This window comes from Haliaeetus albicilla, chromosome 10, assembly GCF_947461875.1.
Source record: "Haliaeetus albicilla chromosome 10, bHalAlb1.1, whole genome shotgun sequence".
NCBI classification, from domain to species: domain Eukaryota; kingdom Metazoa; phylum Chordata; class Aves; order Accipitriformes; family Accipitridae; genus Haliaeetus; species Haliaeetus albicilla.
In genome coordinates, this window is record NC_091492.1 from 26,654,574 (window position 1) to 26,678,206 (window position 23,633).

Sequence of the window (23,633 nt, forward strand, 5' to 3'; positions counted from 1 at the left end):
CGCTGTTCCACAGGTGGAGGAGGCTACACGGGGACCTGCCTTGCCAAGGGTGGAGGGGGCTGTGGAGATACTGTGCGTGCCCTGGGCATGGGGGGGCCACAAGTGGAGGAGGAGTGCATGGGGACCCAACAGCATCCACTCCGGCACAGAGGAGCCATGGGTGGAGAGGGCGTCCACATGGAGACCCACCATGTGCACTTGAGCATGGAGCGGTCACGGGTGCAGGGGGGGCTGCATGGGGACCTGTCAATGCGCACCCCATCAAGGAGGGTCTGTGTGGGGACCTGCCGCTGCCCACCCCTGAGGGGTGCTGTGGACAGGTCAAGGGTTGGGAGCCTAGAGATCCACTGGGATAGCGGGGACCCTTGGGAGAAGCAGGGGCTGGGCAGGGACACCTCAAGGTGGAACTGCTTGGGCCATAGGCTGGCAGCAGCACCGGAGCTGGCAGGGTGAACAGTGGGGAGAAGGGGGCACCAGGGCAGGTCCTGAAGGGATGAGCCCACCTCCCATGAACAGGTAGCTCATGGGCTTCATCCTCCTGCGAAGGGGGACGCGGCCTTCCAAGAGGTGCTGGGTCCCCCCCAAACGTGGGGGCTTCAGTCTTGGGATGGGAAGACCCCCAACCAAAATCACAAGCATTTGAGGGTAGAAACCGTGCATCCAGCAGCACCGGGAATCACGGAAAGAGAGGAGAAGGGGGAACCCCCGGGCACCCCAAGGCCTTTTGGTGGCTCCAGGCACAGGAGCAGTGAGGCTTGGCGGGGCTGCTGGGGCTCGGCCTCCCCATCTTTGGCCTCCTGCCCCAGCAAAGCCCCCTCTGCAAACTGGGGGATGCTGGGGGAGAGCCATGGGACAGCCCTGCTCCCTCGGCTAGCTTTTCTCATTGAAATGAGGAGCGATTTAGCGCAGAGGGAAGCATTGAAAATAGCTTTCCAGCTCCCCGCCAGCAAGGCTGGGCTGTGTGTGTGTGAGTGTGCGTTTCTCCTCTCTTCCCCTTTCTTCCCTTTGAATCAAACCAGATGTCTTTCCCATGAAATGAGATTGCATGAGCTTACACTGGAGAGAGACAATGCAGAAAGATGCGAGGCTCCCATCGAGCCACATTGCACTGCAGCTCTGGCAGAGGCGACGTCTGCGGCTCTGGCTGGGGACGGAGCGGGGGGATGGTGGCACTGATGCCTTGTCACCGAGGCAGGAATTTTCTACCCCCCACTGTATTTTGTATGATTTCCTCTCTCTGGCTCTCAGATTCTTGCAGCAAGGTTTCTCACACACACCCCCCCCCCTTTCTGGGTCTACAAGCAGAAGATCTCAGCTTGCAGATGAACTAAGCAGATGGGGCACCCAGCACAAGGAAATGTCTCATCCACTGACTCAGACGGTAAGGTGTTGCTATAGCTTTCCCTGCAAGTTTGCCCAGGCACTTTGGGAATGGGAATTTTGCTTTCGTTTTGTTTTGGCAGCCAGGTTTCCTGATCCGTAGCGCAAAGTCTGGGAGGTGCTGGGACACCGGCTGGCAGGGCTGGTGGTGGCAGGTTCCCTTTGCTGCAGGACCTGGAGCCGAGCTGCTGTGGGGTTAGAGGTTTTGGTGTTTGTGTTGCGAGTGTTCAAAAAGAAAAAAAAAAACAACAAGAAAAAAAGTATAGCTAAGAACAGAATAACCCACCTCACGCTATTGTATTTCATGTGGCTCATTTTGGTCATGATTGTAGAACTGTGTCTTGAATTACTGGTGGGTTTTTTTTAGTCTTTGCAGGGTGATGGGACTTGTGAAAGTCTGGCAGTTTGGGGCGTTTTCCTTCGTCTAAGAGGTGGCGTCTGTTTGTATTGTGATATGATGGATAGTGGCTCTATATGCACATACACACGCATCAGATGGAGCGTTTATATGGACACGCTCAGTCCTGTGTGCCACATGGAGGTTATACAGACAAAAATGTGTGCATTTAATACATTTGGATGTTCACATACACGCTGCCTGTTACTCTTGCACACACCTGCTGAATATGGCTCACTCACACGCTTAGAACCACGTAAAAAGATTGTGTGTATCTGTGTAAGCATGTGCGTTACAGGCGCGTGCGTGCAAACTGCAAACACATAAAGTGAGCATGCAGGTGGTGAGCGTTTACTTGAAATATGTGCATAAATGGCAAATGTATTTTTATATGAAGTGTTTTGTGTGCACATATGTCTATATGCAGGTGTGTTCATAATGTGGGTGTGTATTCATGCGTGCATCCATGCGCATAAACACATGTGCATGCAGTATGTTTTGGTATTGTTGGGAACCGTTGTATTTTGTCCTGTAAATTATAGAGCAATGTTTTCATCTGTCAAAGTTTGATCTCATTCATGAAGCCAATAAAGATGCCTGGTCTGTAGGTATCATGTCATTTTAGGGACACAGTTTTGCTTACAACCTCCATTTTAAGTTCTGTCCTGGAGCTTTCAGGAGAAGAAAGTGCCCCTCGAAATCATAAAGTGAAAGGAAAAAAAAAAGAAAAAAAAAAGAAGACAGGCCTGCTGAGCTCCAGCTCCAAGCTTTCAGACAGCGCAAGCCAGGCCCAGAAATCATAAAACTAACTAAAGAGTTTGTGTGACTCCACAAAAATAATGAATATGGGGTTTCTTTTCATTTGCTTTCTCCTGGGGCTTTCAGATTTCACTCGAGTTACATCACCTCACTTTTCTGCACAACCACAAGGTCTAGAAACTTACTTTAAAAAATGAAAATTCCTACTCGCACATATTCACATGACTCACGGAGCTGGGAATTTCAGGCAAACATGAATGCTCATAGAAAAATTGCAAGGATTGGCAACACGGGCAATGACTAATCCTGATGGGTCCCTGATAGCAACGCTTCTCAGTTCGTACAATATTTTGGGGGCGTAGCTGGGCTCCAACCAAGACTTTGATCCTCCTCAGGGTGATAGCAACTGCTTAGGAATGATCTTACCTACCGTCTGGCATTGTTGCCCTCTGGGGAAGCTGTATTTCAATAGTAATTCAGGTTAAAGTTAGCACTGCCAGGTGGCTTGAATTGACTTGATGAGCTGGAATAGATCACTGGGGCTCATATCACGGGACTGTCGGAGGCTTGAATGTTTGCAGCTCACTGGACGTGGGAGTAAAAGGTTATTTTTTGGTTCCAGGTAGTGTTGGATTGTGAGCTGAATAGTTTGCTGCGGGTGTAGACTGTGCACAGCTACATCCACTCTGCAAATGTCCCTAACAAGGTTTTGGCAGAAACACAGTGTTTCTAGTTAGAAAGTTGGTATTTCCAAATGTTTTAAAATCCACATCCCTGAATTACTGTCAGGGAAAAAAAGTATTAATTAAAACCAGGGACGACAGAAGACTCCGCCAAGCAGAGAGGTTGGAATCATATAGCAGCGTCACGTGCTCCTCACCCCTTTCCTAGGCAATAGGTTGCAGAATGATCAAAGAAAAGGGAGAAACTGCAAACTGCAACTGCTGTCGATGCCAGAGCCATCAGGGAGGGGAGTCCGGGCACCATGGCTTGTAACAGAAAGCCCTGTTGAAGGCAAGAATAAAGCTGACATTGACTGAGGTGGTGCCAGCAGACTGTCCTTAGGCAAAACAGTAACTTACATTAATCATCAAGAGCAAACACAAGAAAGAAACTTTCTAGGTTAATTTGTGTCATCAATGCAAAGCAAAGTTTGGCACTTCCCAGTGCTGCATCCCTCTTCCCCCCGAAAGTAGCCGAGTCTGGGAGAAAGAGGTATTTGAAAGACAGCAGCTGCTGGAAAAGCTTTAATGCTGGGTGAGCATCCCCATTCCCGCAAGCTGCTGTGAAAAGCCAAGGGTGGTACAGGCAGCAGGGAGGCAAAAATGCTGCTTGTGACCAGGATGCCTTTTTTAGGCTTTTCTTCCTTTTCATTTCACATGAGACTGGAGCTGGCGTAACAGCGCCATGAGAGCTCCAAGACATCATCTCCCCATCCCTGGGCAGCTCATTTCAATAACTGCTCAGCCGCATGTGAAGGAGGAGTATCCCAACCACTCGAAAGCTGGAAGAGATCCCTTACACCCTGTGGGTACGTGGAGCTTTGAGCCCACAATCTCCTCCAGCAGCCCCATGTGCTGACCATTTCCTGCAGCAAGAGGTTCAGAAATTAATCTGCCCTCCGTGGTGGCCAATCCACCCAAGGGTACGTTACTGCAGCCCCATCTGTGGCTGCAACTGTCCTTACAATTCATTTGCTGTGCATTGATTTTAAACCTCTTTGCTTTGCAGACAGGACCGACAGCAAGAGGTATCTTGCTCTCCATGCAGGGATCCTAAAGTGCTTTGCAAACATTTGTTAATTAAGCTCTTCTATGAGATAAGTAAATTACCGCAAAGCTTTGATCCAAAGCTCCTTGAAGTCCATTGGTTTTGGTGAGTCCGGGTCCATGGGATCAGGCCCAGGAGACCAGATTTTAAAACCCCTCAATTTTGTTAAGAGCTCAGCATATTGGCTGCAGATGGAGTGCTAAGCTACAGGGACAATCTGGCAGTGGGACTGTTGGTGCTGAGCGATTTGCAGACTTGATCGTGATTTTAAGTGTGGAGGTTTTGGACTTTGGTCATGCATTTTTTTGGAAAAACTGCCCTAAGGTTGTTGAAGAAATTCCTTCAACTTGAAATCTGGATGATTTTAGCTCTGGGATCGAAAGGGGGTTTCAGTTTCAGAGTCACACTCTCCCCTTATTCCTGCTGCTTATACATGTAGTTTGTTTTCCAAGGAACACTTTTTCCTCCCATTGAAATCCCATCTTCTGCAAGCACATAATTCCTGATTTCAACTTATAGAATGTCAGGATTACCGTATGTTTCCTTGGACATGTCCTCTTCTAAATTTTGTCTGGGGGGATGTTAGGGTTTTGGCCACTTGTTTGGTATTTCTGAATCTACATCAGCCTAGAAATCCTGGCGTAGCTGTGCTAGCACACGTGCGGATCAGCTCTTTGGGCATCGCACCATCCTCTGCTGCGATGCCAGTGGGGCAGATTTCCCACATGTGCTCTGATCGGCTGCCTGGTGCCTCCGCAGTAAGTCAGATGCTTCCTGGACATGTCAAGCCTGAGTTCCATGTGCTGGCCAGATGGTCTGCGTGTGCCCAGCAAATCCAACACGTCCAGGATGGGTTGGATTCACTGCACGTCCGTTGTCAAGCTGTGCAGCGCATGTGCACGTATTTCTGTCCAGGAAATCTTGTACGGAAATATGGCAGCCCCATCCAAGGGACTTACCTGTCTCCTATTACCCTAACAAATGAGCACTGTCTTTATGGATCTGCCTGGGAGAGGGGGATGTGCCGTATTTCCAGTTTTGAGACGAGAATCTGAGTTGTGGAGTCGAACCAACTTGTCTTAGGGTGCAACCAGAGGGGCAGATCTATTTTCCTGCACTATAAGCAAGCTCTCTCAGCACAGTAACATCTTCCTTCTTGGAGGCTTGGTGTGCCCACTGGTTTAATGCTCTTTCCAATTATGGGTTATTTTAAATGAAAACGGGGAAGGTATATAGCTAGGGGTGAGGTCTAATGAAATCCCATTGCCTTTCAGGAACATGGATGGGGGTGATGGGGCTGGCTGGAGTCATATTTTTGGCCAAACAAGGCCAACAAAATGTTCAAAAGTATGGATTTGGATATCCTTGCATGGAGTGAAAGATCAATGCCTCATCCCCACTGACTGTGCTGGAAAACGGTGACACTGATTATTCACAAAGCACTTTCAACACACAAATTTAAACAGATGTAAAAGAGAAATTTTTTTCCGTTTAATCTAGGTGTTTACTTGTAACCGAAGCAGTTTATAAATCTCAGGCGGTGATAGCATGCATGATCCTTAAGTTTTTTGTGTCTTTATAAGTAATTTGACCAAAGTCATACAGTGTGTCCGTGGCACAGTCCAGCAGAGCCAAGGTCCTGGTTTTTCTCCTCTAGACAAGCACTCTCACTCCAATTTTGTGTAGGATCACCTCTCTCTTTCTCCTTTCCTTACCCTTCCCCATCATATTCCACAATGGTTGTTGCACGTTGTGCCAGAAATGAGGAAAGTCATTACATTGCACATGATGCCTCCTTTCCAGGGAGGCTTTAATCATTCCATCGTACTCTGGAGCTCTTCCTGTTGCTACTAATTTTAGCCTCGTAGTGGAAGTTGCAGCACAGTGTTTCGGGGTGGCGTGGAGGCTAAGCCATGCAGGTGTGTTGCGATCACTGCAACACACCTCATTGCTCTTACTGCTGCTCTGGCATCCTGCATGGCACATCGGCCTGGATACCAGGCCTGTCTGGGGAAAAGCCCAAAGAGCACATCTTGCAGCTGTTTTAGATGATTTGAAGTTGCTTGTGCAACCCCAGGGATGGATGATGCCCCTCCAGAGGGGACAGTGGGGATCTGCTTTTCCCAACAGCTCAGCTCTCATGCAGGCACCCAAATCAGGGCCAGGTTTTCCCGGAGCATTTGCCTCCCGGATCTGCCTGTCTAAGCAGACTCCTGCGGGAGTGCTGAGCAATTTTGAGCAAGCTGATCCTTGCTACTGCTGTGCAAAGAAGACCTTGTCAGCTGGCTGCAGTCCGCAAAGGGACTCTTGGAACAAACAAGCAGGTGACACTGTTAGGTCTTCACATTTATTTGCTCTCTGCAATTCCATATCCTTTTGGAAGCATCTCACAGCTTGAAGAGAGGGCATTTTACTGTGGCTTCCTAAGGGAGGCAAAGTCACACCTGATCCCAGGGCTTGCATGTTGGTCTGAACCTGTTGACCAGCCTCACCCAAGTTTGGCAGAGAGGTAGAAGCCTCAGAGGTATTAAATCCCTCAAGTTTTGTGCAAAGTGATGTCTCTGTAGAGGAGAGAGCCCTGTAAGGCCAGGCTGCAGCATCTGCTCCACCAGATAGAGGATGCACGTGGGATTCCTGCTCCATGTCCAGCTCTAGCAGTAACTCTGCCACATGTGCAACTGATTCTTCACTGCTGCAAAGTGCCTCCAGGCTCAGCCTTGTACCTCTTCGCTCTGGATGCTGCTCTTGGTGATGGAAGTTCAGGAGTGGGACATGAAGGGCTGGCGTGTGCAGGGCAGAGCAGAGTAACCCAGCTGGCCTGGCTGAGAGAGCTGCAGGGAGCTGCGAGTCCTCAAGATTTGGCTTTGCCTTGGGACTAGGAGCAGATGGAGCAGGTGAGGGAGAAGGGGAGCCTGAGGGAGAAGATGCTCGTTTTCATCTATTCCTTCTCCTCTCTGGGCATTGGTGTTTAAGGCTCACGAGTTAGCAAGAGCCGTCTTTCTGCCCAGTTGCTGTGAAACCGAGGGTCGCTTTGTCCAGCTCAGTCCTTCGTGGTTCCAATCCAATGGTGCGGTCCAAAACTGTCTCCCTTGCCACAGGCTTTGCCTTCCTTGCACAGGGACAGGTCATAGGATAGTGTCGGAGGGTGGCTGTGCCCCAGTCTGTGGGGTTTTCTCTGTGGAGAGCAGGGAGACAGTGAGGGCATAGCTAAGGCAGAAAAATAAGAGCTCTGAGAAGCTAATTTGAGCACATTAAAGGTTTCTTAGAGTTCTCCTCGCGTCTGCCTTCCAGGGGTTAAGGAGCCTGACGATACCTCTGATCGCTAGGTTTAAAAAATGGGAAGAACAAGGGCTGTGTCCAGCTTCAACCCATCTTGGGTTTGCCCACAAGTTACTCCCAACAGTGCTGGAGTGTGCCAAGCTGTGAGAACCGCATGATGAAGCAGAATCAGGCCCTGAGCCAATTTAACCCTTCTTCTTATCAGTCTAGACATCCTCATTATCCAGATAAATGTCTGATCCCGCACTGAATCCCGCTAAGCTCCTGCCTTTACAGCGCTGAATGCAGAGGGCACTCGCCCTAACCCGGGACTCCCCTTTGGGTGGGAGATCCTGCCCCCAGCCCTGGTTCCTGCGCTGGAAGCAGGTTGCCGAGTGAGCATGTATTATTAAGAGTGCTTTACCAATTACAAGTCATTACTAATGCCTTTATTACTATTATTTAATAGATCGTGTTAATTATTATTATTCATTTGCTTTAAAAGAAGTGTTTCCATAGCAACGGGGAGATGTGTGCTGCTTTTCAGGCACGTCAAGTGGACATGTTCCCAGCCTCCTCCAAAATGGGCTGACAGCCCATTGCAGGGCAGGGTGGCCTGGGAGAGAGCTGCAACTCCATCGTAGCTGTGCTGAGCTCCCCATGTGGACTGGTACCAGCAGGGCCATCCGGAGAAGGTGACAGCACCGTCTCTGTCACTGAAAGGTCCCTTGTGCCATTAAAAAGTTCCTGCTGGATGCAGACTTTGCGCCTAAACGTTGAGGATCCTCTAAGAGAGCAGAGTTGGTGTGATAACTTTCATAGATGTGTGTGTGACCCAGGAATGAAGGCACCCACTGTTAATTATTGCATTGCTGAACGCTCCGGACTCCAGGGCTCCCTGAGAAAGTGCCTTGTCTCCTTTTATATGTTCCAGTCAGCTGCAGAAGGACCAGGACTTGGAAGTCAGGCAAAAACCCAGCAGATCTGGCATTACCCAGCTGCGGGATGCCGAATCCCCAGGCTGGTCCTGAAGAGGTCTGCGGTGAGACAGGAAGCTGCCGCCAGCATGTGGAGGAGGCTCTGAGCTGCTGCGTCTGCTGCAAGGGTTCCTGGGGGTGGAGGACCATCCGTGCAGCAGCTGCTTGGATGCCACCTCCGTGGTCCCAGGTGATAGATGGGCTCTGGTACAGGTAAGCCTGTGGTGAAAGGGGAACATGGGGGATGGTGCAGGCTCTTCGAGGGTGTATTCAAGGCATTACACGTTTGCTGAGGCTGGGAAGGGAACCCAGGCATGCTGCTTCCTCCCAGCTTTGCAGGTGAGGTTTAAACACCAAATCCATGTTTAAAGTTAGTCTCTGACTTGTCCGGTCCTGCTTATACTGTACCCAGCTGGCCTTCGCTCAACGCTTTGCTGCGATCATTCATCTCCTGTGAAGTGAGACCATCCCAGCAAGGATGTGCCTTGCACCACAGCTTCTGGGGGGCCAAAGGTGTGAGTGGGCAAGGAATGGGCTCAACCTGTAGTTTGCTGGGGACCATGTACACCGGTAGTGGTGGAGATAACCGCGTTGGGGCTGTAAGCTGTGTCTTCTGGAGATGAGTTTGCAGCAGAGGAGATGCAAGTGGCCAAGGTGAGGCTCAGCTGGGAGCAGTAGGGATGGGGCATGCCCAGAGCCCCCAGCGAAAACCCGTGCTCAGTGATAGCTCCGAAATGAGCTGGTGCACTAATTGGCGCCTTTGCTGGCAGCCTGAATGCAGGGCCTGGTGCTGGGGAGCCTGTGGGGATCATGGCTCCTGTCTGCCCAACCTTGAGGGGTCCCTGCGGGGCTGGAGCGAGACACGCTGTCGCCTTGTCCCTGCCAGGTGGAGGTGGCTACGGCGGATGGGCGTCTGCTGGCCCCAAGGGTGGCACCGGGAGCACACGTGCTTCCCCATGCTGACTGGGTCCCTGGCCTCCGCATCATGCTGGCAGGTCATCAGGAGTTGCATTTCCCCACCACTTTCTGTGTTGTCGAAGTGGTGGAAATCAGTCATCTTCATGGAGCTTACAGCCAGAGGCAATTGCTCGGCGACTCCTAAACAGTGGTCTGAAAGCTGCAGCTTTAAGGGAAACCAGCAGTGACGGCCCAGGCAAGCAGCAACGCTTAAAAGCACTTGCTGTAACGCTTAAAAGCACTTGTTCAGCGGCAACATGTCCTGCATCGCTCCAATTTACCCCGGCGCCTGCTTCCACTCTCCTGGGACAGTGGGTTCCCCCGGGCTGGGGTGGGGGATAACCCTGCTCAGCCCTACTTGTCCTCTGGGGAAAGCAGCTCCCGGCAGCACTTCGGTTCTGGCTGCTCGGGGTCAGAAATGGGAATGGCAGGTGGCTGGGACAAAGCACCGTGTCACCCCCTCCCTTGCCAGCCCACGGCGTCCCTGGGGTTTGGGGGGCTCCGGCTGCCCCGTGCACGGGTAAGTCAGGTGCAGGCAATTATGTCTAGATGGGACCCACCGGGAGCGTGGTGGCATAATGGTCCCACGGGGACACCCGTGCAGCCCCATGCTGCACAAAAGCTGCCTTAAGAGCCCGCGCCTCCCCCTGCTCCTCCGAGAAGTGGAGAAACACAAAAGAGAGAGGCAGGAGGGGCTGGGAGCGGGTGGGAGAGAGGGAGGGAGAATCCCCCCATGCCCAGCAGCTAATCCCAGCTCTGCTCTGAGAGAGATCTCGAATAACAAACGTCCGTGGTCGAGGCCAGATGGATTTGATTTAATAACAAAGCAGGGGGGCTCAGGATCATTTCAGAGCCTGCCAAGGGGCTGGATCCTCTGCAAGCAGCAAAGAGCCACCTGGTGTAAATCCAAGCTTGAGTTGCAGACGGCTCAGATGCTCCCTGAAATGCTGGGATTGCCTTGGCTGGGGGAACGTCCTCCTGCCCCTTGGGAGCTCCTGGGGTCCCGGCCACCCACAGGACACAGGGCTGCGCCAAACGCACAATGGCTGCGGGTTTCTGACGTGGATGTGGCCAGGAGGGAGAAGGTGAAGGGGAGCAGGAGGCAATGCCTGAGGTTCCCACAGCCCGTGGCTGTGATGTCTCACCTCGGGTAGGGCTCAGCGCTGCCTCGGGTCAGACCCCTTTATGGGGTAGCCAGCGAGAGGAGCAAGGGGCAGCCCTTGGCCCTGCTTTTGCAAAGCCCAAGAGACCCCCACCGCATCCCATGATGGCTGAAGCCTCCCACTCCTTGGTTTCAGCATCTTGGAGGCAAAGAGGCGGCTCAGGGCAGTATCACCCCATCCCTGCAACATGCCAAAGGAGGAGGCAGGGGGTCAAGTGAGGGAGTAGCACCCTGATGCCAGGTTTTACCCTGCTCCTGCCTCAAATCCACCCTGGCTTTGCATTGGAGAGGGTGGGTGGCCAGGCTTGGCTTCCCTGCCTGGTGGGTGATTGTAGGGAGGTGTCTTTCTTGCCTATGGCACAATTCAGCACTTCGGCAAAGAGCCACCCAGCTGGCTGAGCCCCCCGTCCTGCCCTTACAGGACACGCAGGGCCCCGTCCTAGATCCCAGTGTCAGGAGATGCAGTGGGCATCTTGGGCCATGCCTGACCCCTCAACTTGCTTAGAGGAGCTGCAAGGTCGGTGTCAGCAGAGTAGATGCTCAGGGCAGCATTGAGGTGCAGGCCTGGGGACCAGGCTGGCTGCAGGCAGCACCAAAAAGTCTTTTACCGGGCGACGCTCCTGTGGCAGGCAGGGTCACGGCGCAGCAGAGCAGCACCTCGCTGCCGGGCCATCCCCACCATGGTGTTTGCCACGTCTGCCAGTTGGTGCCTGGGCCAGCCAGCTTCCCTGGGGATCCTGTTTCTGGAAACTGGAGAAGCCTTGGCGCTGCCCCCAGCACCTCCCCGAGCAGCGGGGAGGTGCTGCTGTCAGCCCAACACCTGCAGCTCAGCCCGGCTGTCAGCCTGCTAACTATTCCCGTCCAGATCTCTTGGCTCTCTGCCTTGGGAGCAATGAGATCCCGGCGCCAGCGATGTGCCGGCAAGAGCAGATGAGTGTTTTGTGCTTGGGGGAGGATGCTGGGGCCATGCAGCTGGGCTGGAAGGGCAGTGGGAGGCAGGAAGGACCATGCGTCCATCCCAGAAGCAGGGAGCCCAGCTCTGTGTCCGGCATGCTCCGTGCAGAGAGGCTGGGATGCAGGAGCTGTCACTTGCATCCCAAGTCTCCAATGGCCCATGCTGTCTTTCTGGTACAACACTATGAGTTTTCACCTGCACAGGGCACTGTATTCATCTCCATCTCCGTCCCACCCAGTCCTTGGTGACACCACGTTAGCTTGCTCTGTGCAGGGGCTGTAGCTGGTTTCCAATTCCTGCTTTCACCCTGCAGCCTTGCTGGCAGCATGTCCTGTCTCCTGGCTGGCTCACAGGGACTATCTGCTGTCCAGGAGCCTTTTTGCCCTCTCTCCTCCCTCTGCAGCGTGCCATTGGCAAATGGCCTGGAGGGAGAAATGGGTCAGAGTAGGGTGGTTGCTGCTTAGGGAGAGGGATGTGAGTGCTGTGCTGCCATGCTGCCATGCCACCGCCGGGGTCAGGACATGGTTGTCTCTCCCCACACCAGCATCAAGTGGAAACAAGAGGGTGCTCCCCGCAACCCAGAGCAGCATTGGGTGCACACAGACAAGTGCTGCAGGCAGTGCAGACCCCAGTGAGGGATGTCTCCTCTCCCCATCCCCTTTGCATCCCTTGGTAGGACGCCAGCCCGTTATGGGAGCTCAGCACCGTTTATTACCAGGCTCTGCTGTTCTAATGAGAAGCAGTTTCTCAGCCCTGGCACTGTGCCTATAAAAATGAATCTGTGCCTGTGCTTTCAATGCCATGTGCTTTGCAGCGAGAGGAGGGATCTGCGGAGCAGGGTGGCACAGGGCAGCGAGGGGGTGGCATCCCCATGGGTGAGCACCCCCAGACTGCTGAAAGCTCTGGAGGAGGTCTCAGCAGCTGGATGATCCCCACACCACCCTGGGTCTCCAGGCTGGGGACTTCTCAGAAACGAGTGACATCTCTGTCATAAGTCCCAGCCTCCTCCAGAAGCCACTGGGTGAGGATGGCTGTGACGCTGGCAGCCCCCAGAGCCCACCCGCCTCGGGGTCCCTGGGAGATGGGGAGAGGAGCTGCCATGGACAGTGTTGTCCCAGGACTGGACTCACCTATTCTGTACTGCACATGTCAGACACGAGATGGTGCTGCCGTTCGTTACTGTTCCCTGCCTGGAAAACCAGGGTGAGCTTAGCTGAGCCTTGGACCTTGTCCGGTTGGGAGAGCACCCCGCTGCTAAATGCAGCCTCTCCTGGGGGACAGATCCAGCGTCACCTGTGGTGCGTGTGACCCTGCCATCGCTTCCTGGAGAGCTGGCAGCTCCCCTTGGATGCCGTGTCTGCGAGGTGCGGGCAGGCGGGTGCAGAGAGGCTGGGGATTGTGGGGTCTGTGCAGTTGGAGACGGTTTTGTGCCGTGTCTTTGCCAATGCAGAGCACCACGGGGATGACTGGCTGTGCTGGCCTCTCGCTGCCAAGGAGAAGGGAACTGGGATGGACCCGGCCATGTGTCTGCAAAATCATGCGACTGGTCAGACCCTGGGTGTTGGCACATTCTTGACAGAGCTGAGGACTGTGCAGAGCCTGTGGTGAGGATGATGCTGTATAATCATTAATAATATATGGCTTTATTTGTATTATGGTAGTTTCCAGCATCCTTGGATGAGAGCGGGGCTTGGCCTTGCAGGTGACCGCATATATATGCCCTACCAGAGGGGATGCGTTACTGGACCTGTTGGTCACCACTACAAATAAGCTAAACAGAGACGTCAAGATTGGAGGCAGCCTGAGCTGTAGTGATCATGCACTGGTGGAGTTCACAGTCCTGAGGGATATGGGACAGGTGAAGAGTTAGGAGCCTGAATTTTGGGAAAGCAAAATTCCAGCTGTTCGAGGAGTTAGTCAATAGGACCCCCTGGGAAACTGCTCTCAGGGACCAGGGAGCAAAACAGAGCTGGCAGATGTTTAAGGACACTTTCCATAGAGTGCAAGAGCTCTCGATCCCCATGTGTAAGAAATCAGGAGAGGAAGGCAAGAGACCGGCATGGCTGAGTAGAGACCTGCTGGTCAAACTAGAGGGCAAGAAGGAAATGCACAGGCAGGGACAGGTATCCTGGGAAGAGTATAGGGACACTGCCCGGTTGTGTAGGGATGGGGTCAGGAAAGCCAAGGCACGGCTGGAATAATAATAAAAAGAATAATAAGAAGGGCTTCTACAAGTATGTCAGCCAGAAAAGGAAGGTCAAAGAAGGTATAGGACCCCCCCACCCCAATGAACACGACTGGCAAACTGGTAACAACAGAGGAGGAGAAGGCTGAGGTAGTCAACAACTTTTTTGCCTCAGTCCTCAATGACAGCCTCTCTTCCCACACCTCTTGAGTGGATGGACCACAAGATAGGGACTGGGGGAGCAAAGTTCCTCCCACTGTAAGATCAGGTTTGTGACCACCTGAGGAACCTGAACATCCATAAGTCTATGGGACCAGACGAGATGCATCCCAGACTCCTGAGGGAATTAGATGATGCAGTTGCCAAGCCACTCTCCATGATATTTGAAAAGTCATGGCAGTCAGGTGAAGGTGACAGGAAAAAGGGAAACATTGCACCCATTTTTAAAAAGCGTAGAAAGAAGGACCCTGGGAACTACCGACCTGTCAGCCTCACCTCTACGCCTGGGCAGATCATGGAACAGATCCTCCTAGAAGCTATGCCAAGGCACATGGAGGACAGGGAGGTACTTCGAGACAGCCAGCATGGCTTCACCAAGGGCAAGTCCTGCCTGACCAACCCAGTGGCCTTCTATGACGGAGTGACTACATCAGTGGACAAGGGAGGAGCTACAGATGGCATCTGTCTGGAATTCTGTAAGACCTTTGACACGGTCCCCCACAATATCCTTCTCTCTAAATTGGAGAGCTGTGGATGTGATGGATGGGCTATTCAGTGGATAAGGAATTGGCTGGATGGTCGCATCTGGAGAGTAGTGGTCAACAGCTCAGTGTCCAGATGGAGATCAGTGACGAGTGGTGGCCCTCAGATATCTTCATCAATGACACAGAGAGTGGAATCGAGTGCACCCTCAGCAAATCTGCAGATGACACCAAGCTGAGTCAGGGAGTTGACATGCCTGAGGGACAGGATGTCATCCAGAGGGACCTGGACAAGCTCGAGAAGTGGGCTCATATGAACCTCATGCAGTTCAACAAGGCCCAGAGCAAGGTCCTGCACGTGGGTCAGGGTAACCCCCGGTTTCAATACAGGCTGGGGGATGAAGGGATTGAGAGCAGCCCTGCAGAGAACTTGGGGATACTGGTGGATGAAAAGCTGGATGTGAGCTGGCAATGTGTGCTTGCAGCCCAGCAAGACAACTGTACCCTGCGCTGCACCAAAAGCAGCATGGCCAGCAGGTTGAGGGAGGGGATTCTGCCCCTCTGCTCCACTCTGGTGAGACCCCACCTGCAGTACTGCATCCAGCTCTGGGGTCCTCAGCACAGGAAAGGCACGGACCTGTCGGAGCAGGTCCAGAGGCAGGACAGGAAAATGATCCGAGGGCTGGAACACCTCTGCTATGAGGAAAGGCTGAGAGAGTTGGGATTGTTCAGCCTGGAGAAGACAAGGCTCTGGGGAGACCTCACTGCGGCCTTTCGATACTTATAAGAAAGATGGGGACAGACTTTTTAGTAGGGCCTGTAGTGACAGGATGAGGGTTGATGGTTTTAAACTAAAAGAGGGGAGATACAAACCAGATGTCAGGAAGAAATGTTTTACGCTGCGAGTGGTGAGGCACTGGCCCAGGGTGCCCAGAGAGGTGGGCGATGCCCCATCGCTGGAGACATTCAAGGTCGGGTTGGACGGGGCTCTGAGCAACCCGATCGAGTGGGAGATGTCCCTGCTCATGGCGGGGGGGGTGTCGGACTAGGTGACCTTTAAAGGTCCCTTCCAACCCAAACTACTCTGTGTTTCTATGATTCTGTATGCTTAAAGAGACCATCTCTATCCAGAGAAACTCCCAGGTGGAGACCTAAGATGGGAAAAGGCTGGAAGGAGGTGCTTATCCCAGTCTGGCAAATGGAGAAACAGAGGCGCGGACCTGTGCATCATGGATAGATGAGCTTCGAGGACTCCATGGCTCACTGGAGGGTGGAGGGGATCTTTTATGGGGGGGACTGAGCACTGCAGACCAGGCATGGCAGATCTGAAAGGCCGGGGGCGGGGCGGAGGGCAGCCTTTGCACACAGAAGTGCAATGGTAGAAGCAGAGGCAACTGGAAGGGGAAACTCACCTCCACCACAGGAACGGGAGGACAATTAGGTGCTCTCTGTCTTTGTTGTCAGAGCCAAGGGTGTTTCCTGACTGTCCGTGAGTCATTCCCAGTGGGGTCTGTCCTCCAACCCTTCTTGTGCAGTGGTTCTTCGGGCTTGTGTGTGTAACCAGCACCCTGCCCTCCTCCTGGGCGAGCTGGGGTGGCTGACACTTGGTGCACTGACAGCTGCCATTGCACCCCACACCCTCCATCCTCATGGCTCTCTGCAGCAATTGGGGTCTCCACCAGTGCCGGCACAGCCAGCACAGACCCCTTTCCCAGTATCACAGGCTCCATCCTGCCCGGTCTAACCCAACCATTTGGTTTCAGCTCTGCCATCAGATCAAAGGTAGGGATCTCCCTGGCTTCCCCCATCCCAAACTCCCTCTGTGAGTTCGAAACAGTGGCTGAACCACAGGGCTTGCAAATCCCAAGCCACAGCCACAGGGCACTTGGCAACAGGCAAACAAACAGCCCGTTGCTGAGCTCGGCCGCTGGGCTCTGTCACACCGCAACCCATAATTAATAGTGAGGACAGAAAGGCCCATTCGACTGCTTGGCCTCTCCTGCCTGGGACAAAACTGAGACGAGGCACTTTTACATCACATTTTCCCTTGATGTTAATCTATTCATTTCCAGCCTCCGCTGCCTTTTACGTCCAAACCCCATTAAGAAAACTCCCATTGCTCCTCCGCCCACGTACCCAGACATGCTGCAGGATCAGCTCAGATTAGCAGCGGCAGCAAACCTCTGCCGTTGTGGGTGCTCCAATCTTACCCTGCATTGCTGGCCCACAGCTCCCCTTGCAAATCATAGCCTGGGCACTCCCTGCTGACATTTTGGGGGCTTCAGTCCCTTCACTGGAGCCGATAGGCAGAGCTTACCCCCATGGGGCAGATTTGTTTGCCCTGCTTTGGGGAAAGACTTTTTTTTCACCCATAACGTAGGTGAGAACAGCCTCAGGGTTGCTCTAACTCTTCAGGGTCTGGGCTGGAGCAAGCAGGTAGTAAATCCTGCATCCCCCTCGCTCGGGCAGCCTGTGCCATGCTCTGACCGTGGCTTCGTGCAATGTCCTGCTCTCATTTCTGCAACTGAGCCTGTTTCTTTTTCTCCTTTAATCTGGGGACTACCGCAGCACTTCTGTTTTGCACTATTTTGAGTGCAAATTTTTTTTATTTTTCTTTTTGCAGCATTCAAGGGTGGTAAAGCCAGCCAGCCCACATCCCTCTCCTCTCCCGCCCCAGCAGAAAAGCTGAGCAGGACTGGGAGGGAGAGGTGGTAGTAAATAGCAGGAAAACACCCCTGTTGCAGAAAACTCTGTAAAGGGAAATGAATGAAAGGCAGCTGCTGACGCACCCGTCTGGGCTCACAGTGTTTGGCCAGCACGGCTTCCCCCCGTTGACAGGTTACGGGGAGCAATGGTACATCTCCAGGAAATACAGAGCGGTGCAGAAGAGGGAAGGTGCTTGGCTGTCATCAGAGCAGCTCCCACTGCCCAGGCCCTGGGCACGGCTCATGACCCCTCCCGGTGCCCAGCAGTGCTGCGGGAAGGTGGGTTCCCTCCCCAGGAGGGTACAGCCCCAGCATTAAGAATTCTGCCACCCTGAGCAGCTCTTCGCTGCAGGAGGAACTCAGGGGGTGCTCAAAATGCCAAGTGCATGGGGAGTGTGAGTCAGGGATCCAGAGATAAATCACCATAAATGCTGTGTTTTTCCCTTTGGATCTTGATCTCTGAGCTTTTCAGCGTTGCTTGGTCACACTTTAAACTGCCTGCGCAGCGGCAAGGGTTGTGGATTTAGGAGGAAAGAAGGGAAGAATTGAGATTTCCGTACCCTGTGATTCAGAGATGAAAGAAGCAAACACGGTATTTTGTATGAGAAAATGTCTGGGACGTTTTTCGCAGCATGTAACAAAACTGAGGAGTTCATTGCTGTAGGATCCAGGGTGGTCAAAAGGACAAACGGACTCAAGAAAGGGATGAGATGGTGTTTTTGGCGGACTAGTGAGTTTATGAAACATTTCTGGCATAAGAAGACCTCGAGCTGCTGGTAGCTGGATGTGCTGGGGCTAAATTTCCTTCTGCCAGTGTGTGAGATGGGTCATCCGTTCTGCTCCCAGGTGGTCACAGACGCCGGCAGCTGGAGACATGACCCCTTCTCCAGGGAGCTGCCAAGAAATGACAGAAAGAGCCATCCCTGGCTGTGAAACAGTGGCACCTGCCCAAGGAAACGGAGCTGCATGGGGACTGCCGGGGAGGTGGGGATGCTCTTTGGAAACACGGGCTGCGTCCGCTCTATCCCATCTGCGCTGAGGCTGGCAGGAGGGACATGCCGAGGCCAGTGTGCACCGATGCTCATGGCCCATCCCTGGCTTCTCTCTGGTTCTCCCTTTTAAAGGCAGCAAAAAGGGATGTGAATATCTGCATAGCGGGTATGGGACTCCGAGTGTTTGTCCTGGCACCATCCCAGCTCATACCTTGTCCCTGTCCCCATCCCTTCCCCAGGGCTGCAGGAGTGAGTGAGTGATGCCTGCAGGCAGCGTGGCCCTGCACAGCCCCCAGTAAAAGGTGTTTTTCAATCCCTGTAGGTGCTCACAGACCAGGAGCAAAGGTGCTGGGATGGATATTGTGTACATGGGCAAAATGTAAAAGTAGGAGAGATCACCTCAGAAGCAGGATTAGTTCATCCCGAAACCATCCCTGGAGATATTTGTCTTGTGGGAGATCCTAAAAGCCCCAAGCGATAGAGACCTTTGAGCACATGGCTGTTTTACCGTAGGAGTGGTTACAGCCCCTGGCTGCAATTTCTTGCACCCACAGCCGTCCACCTTGGGGCTTCCCCAGGGATAAAGGAAAGTACTGGGAGCACCGCCAGCCTGGGGACATTTGCCCTGAGGCCAGATTTGGAGCTGGGCTGGAGTCATGGAGGATGCTGGGGAAGCTCAGCAGGGCTGTGGTGAGGCCCTGGAGGCAAGAACGGCTTTTATCCACCTTTCCTGCGGGCCTTCAGCATGGCAGCCAGGGAAAGCTGAGCACTGCGAATGTCCTGGATCTACTCCAGCTCCATCCTGCACAAACATCCCTTTCGGCACCTCCACTGCCCTGCGAGGAAGCTGGTGAGCTGCCACCCCGTTGACACAGCCGGGAATTTCTCTGGCCTGGGATGAGGGCAGGCAGATCTCCATCCTGCCCGCGGTGTTGGCTGCCAGACCTGCCAGGACTCGGAGGCTCCGGCATTTTGCATGCCAGGGTGAGCTGGTGCAGACTGCACAGGAGGAAAACCTCCACAGCCCTGCAAACCACAGCCCTGCCCATACATCCCTAGCCATGCCACAGGCTGCCCATGGTTGGGCAGGAGGCAACACCGGGGGACTATCATCAGCCAAACCAAAGCTCGAGTTGTGGCTGGGGGATGTCAGGAGGAAGCCCCCAGCTCCGTGCATTGACACCACAGCCTGGTTGTAACCAGCCCATCCCTGCCTGGGAGTATAGAATCATAGAATCGTTTAGGTTGCAAAAGACCTTTAAGATCATCAAGTCCAACCCATCGTAAGGGACACGTCTGCTTTAGACCTTTTTATAGCACAAATAGTGAGAGTGGCCAGGAATCACCGCTAGCAGCGATGGGTTTTTTTATTTGCAAAGCCTCTGGTCCCCCCAGTCTGCCCTGCCTTGAGGCACCACACATCTACAGAGAGCACCTGCTGCGGGAGATCCCCTAGCTCCCCACCACAGCAGAGATGATTCTGCTGCCGCCTGTGTGGGAAGCAAAGATTAATTTCCAGCAGTGGTGAGGTTCCCCTAATTTACCCCAGGTGTCTGAGCAAAGCACAAAGGGATTTTTAACTCCTTCAAGCCCCTCCACTCCAGCTCGATGGCGGTAAGCCAGACTCCCACTGGTCAGCTGTGGGTATGGGTGTCATTCCTGAGGTAGCATTTAACTGGGCACATCCCAGGCTGGTTCGTGTGTGCGTGCCTTGGTCCTCTACCCCACGCTGGCCTGGGCTGGCGCCAGCCCATTGTGTTTGCTTTTCCTGTGCGCACCAAGCTCACTGTTTGGGGAAAAAATGGTCATTAAAATGTGAGCATGACCCCAACCCAGCAGGTGCCAGGGGGTTGTGGGGAGCAGAAAACTGGCTTGCTCAGGATTTTACACTCAGAAACTTGCTCCTTTCAGTGAAATGGGATATTTTGGGTGGATGTATGCATGGTCTACTGACTTTATGGAAAATAGGCTGATCCTGCTCTGTAGGAACAACCCTCAGCAAAGTTGGGAAAGGGGCAGGGGGGCTCAGCATCCCATCCATCCCTGATCCCCAACGTACTTAACATGCGGTTGGATAACGGGGCCACAAAGCAACGCGACATCAAAACAGCTTTTCCTTTAAAACCCTCCCATCGTGGGTAAGCCACGAGATGCACTTTCCATTGGGCTGCCTGGAATGGCCACATCTTGCCACTTGGCAGCCCGGCTGCAGCACCAGCATTCCTGGGTTTGGTGAGAGTTTGGGGGAGCGCAGAGCGTGCTGCAAACCCCAGGGCACGCTCCCCTCTGCCCCAGCACTTTGAGTGTGCTCCTGTCCCTGCTGCTGCACCTATGGGTTCCTGCACCCTTGTGTCCCTGCCGTCTTGCTAAAGGGGGATTCTAGGGATTTTAGGGGTGCTTTTGCTCCTGAGAGTGTAGCATGGGACTTGTAGGGGGGGACAGGCATCCCTTTGGTCATTGCTACAGGGCAGACATCTGCCCCAGCCCAAGCAAACAGAGCTGTTCCCATCTTAGGAGCTCAAGCAGAGGAGAGGTGACTTGTTCCAGCATCCCAGAGGGACACAGCAGGGACCCCGTGAGCCTGATTCTGCACCCGTGGAGCCCCATCCTTGTATTTGGCATGTCTGTCCGTCCACCTGCTCTGCTTTAACACCTTGGCTGCTGTTCACAGGGTGGTTTGCAGGTGCTTGTGGTTCCCAGGCTGTCTTGGGCAGAGGGGCTTGAACAGAATTCGTGCCAAAGTGGCTCCACGGCTGCTCTCATTCCTGCTGTTGGCATATCAGAGCACACCCATCAGCGCTGCCCTGGCCGCTGCTCACTGCAAGTTTCAGCTCTCTCAATAAATACAACTGGTAAATCTATTAATTTTACAGCTCTAATTGATGTATTGCTGTAATTACCTTTTATAACAAGGCAATTAAACCTTATTAAAGATTATTAGCTAATTAAAACTCCTCTATACACACACACCAACCCCCTTATGTGCACAGATTGTTGGTGGGGGGAACTGGAAGCCCGTTGCAGTCAGGGCCTTGCAGGTCAGCACTGTGCATGGCATGATGTGATGGGTTGAGATGCTGGATGGGGAGATCCAGGTCCCATCCCTGCCTCTGCCACCACGTGTCTCTTCATCCTTGGGCATGTCACTTACTGCCAGGGCTATAAGGGAAGGGAACTGCTGTGTATACCCAACCCAGCAATTTTCAGCTGTCTGGGATCAGATGGGAAAAAACTTGGAGGCTGGGATCTTCTCCTGGTAATAGAGTGGTTGGGGATGTAGGGTTAACAGTGCTGTGTCTTGTTGGCCAGAAAAGAGGGCTGGAAAGGGAAAATCCCCACTTGGAGATGAGGTGTGTCTGCTTTGGAAAGGAAATAGCTGGAGAAACGGTCCTGTGCTGGGGCCAGCAGTGAGGGGAACATGTCGGTTGGGGAGAGCACTTGGAAGGCGTCTGGGGGATCAGGGTGGCTCAGTCCTGGGCTGCTCTGTGCTGACAAAAGCAGTGCACGGCCTGGGAAGTGAACCCCAGGGTCCCCAGGAAAGAGCCAAAAAGAGCTGAAAAGCCATCTGAAAAGCAGTCCACAGGGCTCCCACCTGGGGCACTGTCTGGCCCGATGGTACAGTCACCTTCCTGCATCCCTCTGTGATGGAGCAGCCGCATGGTGTGGGCCTCGCTGCAGCTCCTTTCGCCACCTCCGACCCCCAGAGCAGCTGCGCTTCATCGTTGCTCATGTGTGCACATGTAAGTTTGCATTGTGGCATTTGCAGGCACCCAGTGTTTCCAGGCTTTTTTGCAGGCCAAACTGCTTTGGAGGCTGAAAGGGGGTTGAAATTCCAGGGATGTGATTGCTTTCTGCCTTCTGAGTCATGCCAAGGAAGATACAGCCCATGCTGAGAGCCTCTCCTCGAGCCACGCAGCCTTCCCGTCTATCCATCGCCCCTCACCCGTCCCCCTTGCTCTGCTGCGGTGTCGTGCACGCCACTCCAGCTCCCTGAGCACTCGTGGAAACCGCAGGAATTCACGTTTGTGGGCTGAAGCATTGTGCCGTACCCCAGCCTGTGCCGCGCCGTGGCAGGGCTGACTGTGGTGGGGAAGGGAGGTACGGAGCAGAGCCTGTCTTCCCAGCTCGCCTGTGATGCAGCCCAGCTCATCTGGTTTAAATTAAACCCCTCCTGCCTTGCACAAATGACAAGCGTCTCTTTGCCAGTCGTGAGCCAGCCAGACCCAGTCACCAGTTCACGGCTGTGCCAGCAATAGGCTCCTCTGTCTCACATGCCGGGTCAGGATCCTCCTGCCCTGGTCCGAGGCAGGGCTGAGGGCATCACCCCTGCAACCTTGCTTGGGGCTAGTGGGGAAGACCCAGCATCGCAGGGCTGTCTGCACCCAGGAGAAAGGGGTTTGCATGGGTGCAGCATGGGGGGCATCACCATCCCATCCCAGAGGGGCTCTGCATGGAGCAACTAGTGCACAGGAGCCAGAGTCTGACCCTCCCCGGTGCCTCTTTACTCTGGGCTGCCAACATCACCAAGGAGGATTGCAAAAGCCCTGTGGGCTCCCCAGCCAGCAGACTCCCTCCAGGCCCCCCCCATGTTGTCCTGCTGCCCCCAGCCCAGGGGAAGCCCTCCAACTCAGCCCCCCAGGGCAGCAAAGCATAGGACCAAGTGCCAGGGTCCCATGCACTGCAGGAGCTCTGTGAGGAGTGCAAGGAGCCAGGACGTGCCGGGGGCTGCCAGAGCAGAGGCAGGCTGTGCAGATGACCCTTAGCTGTGATTTTTAGCTATTGCCCAAGCTGGTCCCTTCCTGCCTTTGCCCTGGCCGCGGTTTCCTGCTTTAAGGCAAGGAAGCTTTAACCCTGCTGTCCTTGTCCCAGAGGATGCTCAGGACCCCGGCAAACAGCACCTGCTTGGGGAGCACCCGAAAGCAAAGGACACAAAGTGCTTTCCTGCCTGCCCCGGGATTACTTTTTAAAACAAAACAAAGCTGCGGAGTGGAAGGAGGCTGTTTGCGTCCCACAGTGCCCTGCGGCTTGGCAGCCACCGCGCCAGAGCCGTCAGCCAGACCCCGCCTTTGGCAGCGAGGCTGCGCGGCACGGGTGTTCCGGGGGGCCGCGAGTCCCCAGTCTGGCCCACCGTGGTGCCAGGGCCACTGTCACCATCCCTGTCTGTGTCCCCTGCCTGCATTGCCAGGCCCCAGTGTCCTGCATGCCCTCACCTCCCTTGGGGATGTGACATGCATGGGGGTCCCCAGGGCTGCAGTGTTGCCCCTGTGGGAAAGGGGGAATTCAGCTGCAAATGCAGAGGAGAAGGACTGAATAAAGGAGTGGGGTAAAAGAGTAGACACCTCGGGGGCTGGCAGGGAGACCAGCACTGGGTGGGTGGTGGCACAGTCACCCCCTGCACGCAGCACCCAAGGGTGCCTGTGGGTGCAGAGAGGGAC

General features: G+C 53.9%; 1 long non-coding RNA gene across 1 annotated transcript; it reads left to right on the forward strand.

The window, feature by feature from the left end:
- The first annotated feature begins 108 nt into the window (after positions 1 to 108).
- LOC138687582 (uncharacterized) lies at positions 109 to 21,130 on the forward strand. Its single transcript, XR_011326735.1, has 3 exons — positions 109 to 1,381; positions 8,499 to 8,754; positions 18,521 to 21,130. It is a non-coding gene; the product is annotated as an uncharacterized lncRNA (long non-coding RNA).
- The last annotated feature ends 2,503 nt before the right edge of the window (positions 21,131 to 23,633 follow it).